This window comes from Nicotiana attenuata, chromosome 6 (genome assembly GCF_001879085.1).
Source record: "Nicotiana attenuata strain UT chromosome 6, NIATTr2, whole genome shotgun sequence".
Classification (NCBI taxonomy): Eukaryota; Viridiplantae; Streptophyta; class Magnoliopsida; order Solanales; family Solanaceae; genus Nicotiana; species Nicotiana attenuata.
In genome coordinates this window covers 64,670,379-64,677,013 of record NC_031994.1, presented here as the reverse complement: position 1 = coordinate 64,677,013, position 6,635 = coordinate 64,670,379, and the positions used below count along the sequence as shown (strand labels likewise).

Here is a 6,635-nt window from a genome sequence, read left to right as displayed (position 1 = left end):
TAATTTTGACGCTTTTACTTTATTTTAGTACAAGAAAAATGAAAATTACAAAAAAATATTTTAATTTATGTATTTTTCATATATTTTGAAAAAAATACAAAAAAAATAGTACCCTATTTTTATCTTTATATAATTTCGAAAATACAAAAATAGTTTCATGTTTAGTTTAATTAATTAGGATTAGTTTTGACATGATGTAGTATTTCTATCTTATTTTAAAAGACATTGTGTAGTCTAGGGACCCTTCTAGACTCTTTATTAAGATAAAAAATAAATAAAAAGACCCTAAGGACTTAAACACAAAAGGACCTAGGGACTGATTGGTAAAATACTCAAAATGTAAACCTAGACTCTACACGTATAGACCCTATACACAAAAAAAAATACACTAAAAAATGAGCGCAGCCTCTCCCTGAAAAACACAAAAAACTCGGATAGGATTTTTGAGAACCAATTTCGAAGAGCAGCCATTTTTTAAGCTCCAAGAAAAGAGCTTCAGCCGCAAAGGAGACACCCAACAACAGAGGCGAAAGAACGGAGTAGCTAACACAAAAAAAGGGTCTCTCTTCGTTCTCACCCTCAAAACTCGGCTCCACCTCCAACACCCATTGATGCTCTTTCTCCCCTTCAACAAAGCTACCTGAAAACTCCATTTCAGCCATGGAAGTGAGCTGAGAAATTCCTCAGAAACCAGCTGAAAACTCCATTAAAATCAGTGGCAAAAACAGTCCAAATCTCATCCATTAAAAATGTCCAAGCCAAGTCGAGTTCGTGAGGTCGCCGGAGAGGTTCCGACCGCGGTCCAGCCTTCCATCTAAAGTTTCGTCGCTAGTTTTGGGTTTCCATCTCAATCCCCCTAACTATTTGGTGTAAGATTTGATCTGGAGATTCTATTTAATACATTGGAAAGGAATTCTTTTTGTGTTGCGCATGATTCGTTGATGAATTGAGTAACATGGTTGATCGGAAGTTGGACCTGAGTAATTGGCGTCTGCAGGTGAGTGATGACTTGAACTATGATTTTTTTTTCATAACAGAGCATGATTTGGAAATTTAATTCTTAATTGAGCTTCTATGTTCTACAGAATTGAGTTTTTCTGTAAGGATATACGCATATGATATACTTTGGCATGTTGGGACAAGTTCCAGATTCTTGAGTTGATACTTGAAATATGTATAAAGTATGCCTTACGAGATTGTTGATATGATATGAACTTATCCTATTTGAGATTACTATAGTAATTTTTTTTTTCCTATTTCATTTAGTTACATTAAGCTGATGTTAACTGCATATTACCATAACATGTATAAAGTATGTCTTACATGATTAAAAGGCAAGAAAATAAATTTGTTTAAATGGGTTAAGCTTGTTTGTTAATGTTTGATGTAAATAATTAGTTGTTTGGTGATGGTATTGAACCTTGAAATGCTATTTGATAACAAACCTTTTTTAAGTAGTGAGGTGTGTCATATTGAATAACACTGATAGCTCATGGCCCTCATGTAATTAATTTTTAACTCTTTAGAAATCGAGGCTTGTCATTTAGCGAATTTTCATGGCCCTCGCAAAGTTGCAAACGCGTAGTTGCTTTAGGCGCGTTACTTTAATAATTTACCTTCTTAAACTCGAGTGCGCATTTATGTGACCCAAATTCAAATCTCAACAATGTTAAAATATGTTGAAGACTGTGGGTGCATTTATGTGACGTGGTTCAAGACGTGTTTTAACAGCGTTGCAATATTCCTAAAAATGAAATAAAGCGGTTAGAGTTAAAATTTGCACATAGGTTCATAATTGTTTAAAATCAAATAATTTAAGCCGAATATGACAGTTGAGCGACCGTGCTAGAACCACGGAACCCGGGAATGCCTAACACCTTCTCCCGGGTTAACAGAATTCCTTACTCGAATTTCTGGTTCGCGGACTGTTAAACAGAGTCAAACATTTCCTCGATTCGGGATTCAACCGGTGACTTGGGACACCATAAATCTCCCAAGTGGCGACTCTGAATCTTTTATAATAAATCCCGTTTCGATTGTCACTTCAAGTTGGAAATAACTCCCTTTATTATTCCCTCTTCTGGGGGTGTAGTAGGAAAAATGAGGTGTGACAGCTCTGGCGACTCTGCTGGGGAAGACAAACCCAGAACTTCGGTTCAGGGTTTAAGAATGCGAGCTTAGAATAATTGTTATGTTTGGCTTTATCTGATTTTCCTACATGTTTTCTTGCTAAATGTGCTAAATACTTTACCGCTTTGATATTATTTGAACTGTATATATAAACTGTGCCGGAACCCTTCTCTTCTCACCTCCGGGGATGTGCTTACTGGTTGAGACTCCCTATTCTGTTAGTGTCATATCTTGAAATAAGAAAGAGGCCGGCCAAGTTACTAAGCCGGACGATCTCGCGGGTTCCCGGTACGTAGCCCCCTCCTCGCTTGAGTTGTCCGCTCGGGTACACAGTCTAGAACCCATACCTAGGATTTGAACCTAGAATAACTTGACTTCATGCCGGATCCCTAGTAGGAGCGCTTATTTGCATCACGTGCATATGACTTAGGGGACTCAACACAGAGGTTGGGTCCGTCTAGGACATGTATACCCAAAATAACAGACCATCTTGATGCATCCTATGTGCTACATGTTGCATTTATTCAAGGGGAAAAGGGTCATTTGGCGGACCAATGAAAATTGAGGGAAAATGAAAAAATGAAAAAAAAGAAAAAAAAAGAGAGGAAAAAAAAGAGGGTGAAGTGTGAAAATAAAGCAAGTAGGGCCCAATTATGTTTTTTATTACGTTTTTATTAAGAAAAAGCAAAAAAAAGAAAAAATACAAAAAAAAAAAGATTTTACACTTTTCTATCATTTTCTAGAAAATACAAAAATACAAAAAAAAGGAAAAAGAAAATACCAAGGAGATTTACATGTTTATCATTTTTTTGTAAAAAAGAAAGAAAAATAGTGTTTCTATAAGATAGTTATTTTTTTAATTTCTCGCCCTTATCCAATCTGCCCGAACTACGCATACCTGATTCTCGTCTTTCGGGGCGTGATACGTAGGCAACCCACATAGGGTCCGGTCTNAAAAGGAAAAGAAAATCCGAGGAGTTTTACATGTTTTATCATTTTTTTTGAAAAAAAAAGAAAGAAAAAAATGTGTTTTTTATAAGTTAGTTGTTTTTTTTTTAAATTCTCGCCCGTATCCAATCTGCCCGAACTACGCATACCTGATTCTCGTCTTTCGGGGCGTGATACGTAGGCAACCCACATAGGGTCCGGTCTTCCTAGTAAATCTTAGGTTCTTGGCTTTGCGGGGTCTTAGCCAAATTTTTACACTTCTAGCCACCTTTTGGCTAAATAAGTCATTTTGCAAAAATAATCGCAATCATGTCTTGCATGTGTCTAATAGAGAATGTTATTGCCTCACATAGTGTTGGTTTAAGTTTTCTCATACAGGTGTGAATTTACTAACCGGAGTTTGAGCAGGACAGATACCCCAGGACCGCTGCATTCAGGAGTTGCTTAAGGAGATTTACTCTTATTTTTATTTTTAGTTATTTTTGGGTATTTTTTTTATATATCGTCTTTTACTTTCTAAGTTTTGTACAGAGATGTCAAGTTTTTGTCATTGTACTTTTTATTTTATATTTGACAAGGCGTGGTGTAATTCAAAAATCCAAAAAAAAAGGGAGATGTTGCATTTTATATTTCTGTTATGAGTTTTCTTTAGAATACTAGTTCTAGAAATGAAAAAATTTGAGGTTGTTCTTCCTTTAGGCAATTAATATCCAGGACTTAAAATAAATTATTTTTATGTTTCCTTTAGTATATTAGGACCAAAATTCAAAAAAAAAAATGAAAGAGAATTTTCTTTTAGTACTTCTTTAAAAGCTTTCTTTAAGGCGTTAATTTCAAAATCCAAAAAGATTTTCTTTTGAGGTGTTTCTTTGGGAAATTAGTGAAAAATAAAAAAACAATTCTTTTTATTTTCATTAGAACTTTAGGATATTGTACATAAAAAAAAATACTTTATCTTTTGTTTGTCATTAGAATTTCTTCTTGGGGGCAATCAAAGTTGAAATCCAAAACATTTTGTTGCTTGTTTCGAAATATTGCACCAGGATATCAAATGAAAATTCAAAATATTTTCCTATGATTTATTCTCTAGATTTTCTTCCTAAAAACAAGAAAAAAAAGAATCAAAAATATTTTTTCTCTTCTAGGACTTTTCCTTAATAGATTATTTGTTTCGAAAGAAAAGAAAAAAAAAACATGCCCGTTAAGCTTGAGTTTAGAATAGGTCATAGAACATTAATTGTAGAAAAATACAAAAAAAAAAGATTTGCTTCTTTTTATTTCTCTTTTCTCATCAGAGTAGTCATTAAGGTAAAAAAAAAGAAAAAAAGGAGAATGTCAGTTTGTTTACTTTATTCCCGTTTTTCTAGAACTACGCAAAGATCTGATTCATGCGGGGTCATGATACGTAGGCAACCTACATAGGGTTCGATCGAATTATTTTTTTTTATTTATTAAAAGGAAAAAAAAGAGGAAAAATGGGAAAAAAAGAAAAGGAAAGAAAAAAGAGGCAGAATTGTGGGATGTGAGAATGAGAAGGAAGAAAAAGAGTGATAATTAGAAAGAAAAAGAAAGAAAATGGGCAAGCTAAGAAGTGTGAGGGAAGAAAAAGAGAGGTTGACATAAACAATTGGGATGATGTCAACTGACCTTTGTACCCTCGAAGTCATTTTTAGAACCGATAACTGTGGCTAGGTGCGTTGCACGTAAAGTGAAATTATCTTATGTTAAATGCCCTAACGCTAACGTGATGGTTTCATTTTGTCATATCATTTAAGAAAGGTGGTTCATTTTGTGGTTTTTAAAGTAATTCTTCCATACAACACAAAAGCAAAAGGCAATGGCAGAGAACAACAGAACTGAATGGGTTGATACGGGTGCCCAAAAGCAATTTTTCAGACCCATATGTGAAAGGCTTTGATCCTGCTGTTCGATGCATGTACCACTCTAAAGTCCGGGGGCATAGCATTGAAGATTGTCGCTCTTTGAAAAGGGAAATAAAAAGAATGATTCAAGAAGGGGTAGTTGTGGTCAATGATAGTGATAGGGAGCATGCGAATCCTCTTGGGAACTTGTTGATTAAAGTTGATAATGGTCTTGGCAGTATTGATGCGAAACTCAGTGGCTAAGATGCCATGCTTGGTAATTGGGAAGACGCTCCATTTCTTGGTCAGCCGGAGTGGAATTTTGGTGGTTTATTTTGTTGCCATTTCTGTTGTCCGGGTTATTTCAAGGTTGTAATCCGGATATTGTCTTGTGACTCAAACCCTTCTATCCTTTCATTTTGCTTGGTTTGTTTAGTCGTAGTAGCTCGTTTAGTGCTGTCTAGGTTTGTTCCAGGGTTGTAACCCCAGTCTAGTTTGCTTGTCTTATTGTTCGAACCGTTTCACCGTCTGTCTAATACAATTTCCTGTTTTCTGTTATTTCTAGTCATTTTCTTTTGCTTAGTTCTCTTTTCTTTCCACAGTTCTTTTCCTGCTGGTTCTAGTGACATGACATGCACAACCTAATTCTCAGCCTGATCTTTAAGAACTAGTTTGGCCAGGAAGCAATGAGACAATTTTGAAGATGACAGGGGCACTTAAGGGAAATAAAAATAGATTTAGGCACTTTGAGATCATTTGAAGCCCGAACCATGAGAAACTGGGGCAGATAGAACATAAAGCAACACTNAAAGCAAGTGTGTTGAAATGGCCATCAATTCCGATGTGGTCGAGAGGTATTATTTTCTTTGGTTTAATTGTATTTGTTCGTACTTGGCATGTTTTGGAGACTGAAATGACGAAGGCATTTTGTTCTGCTATCCAAACACTTTATCCTTTGTTACCCCTTTGAGCCTCAGTTATTTCCTTTCATACCCTCTTTCGGAATCAGTAAAAAACTCATAAACACAAGCGGGGAAAATAAGCGGAGAAACAAAAGGAAAAAGGAGAAGGAGAAGAGAAGAAAAGAGAAAAGAAAAGAAAGAGAAAAACAGTGAAATAGAAAAGAAAAAAAAGAAAAAGAAAAGAAAAAGAAAAGAAAAAAAAAAGAGAAAAGAAAAAGAAAAGAGAAAAAAAAGAAAAGAAAAAGAAAAGAAAAGAAAAGAGAAAGAAAAGAAATGAAAAGAAAGAAAAGGAAAAGTGGAAAAAAGGAAAGATCGCAACAACGAAGTAGTTTTATGACCTGAACTACGTTTGACTTGATCCCGAAAGGGTACGTAGGCAGCCTCTCTCTGAGGTTCAGTCACACCAAAACAAAAATCCAAAAGTCCCCAAGAAAGAAACTGGGGCAAAAGTTGTGTATGTTGTGAGAAGTTGATTCCGAAAGTTGTAATTTTGAACCCATGTCGAATTGTTTCGAGCCTCTGATACTTTTTCTTTCTAACCCTATCCAAAAGCTCACATTACGGTCCAAAGAAAAACCTTCCGATCAGTCTTCAAAAAGTGCCAAGACGAGCAAGTAGAAGTGATTCATGTCAGGGGCAACACTCTGGTACAAGCAAGGGAAATGAAGAATGAGAGAGTCTTGATGATAAATGCCCTCACGGGTACCACAAGGCGATGAAAGCTGAGAGAAAT

The 6,635-nt window shown here is 35.5% G+C and overlaps 1 long non-coding RNA gene across 1 annotated transcript; it reads left to right on the top strand.

Moving 5' to 3' along the window:
- Positions 396-1,333, top strand: LOC109228294. Its single transcript, XR_002068360.1, has 2 exons — positions 396-997; positions 1,086-1,333. It is a non-coding gene; the product is annotated as an uncharacterized LOC109228294 (long non-coding RNA).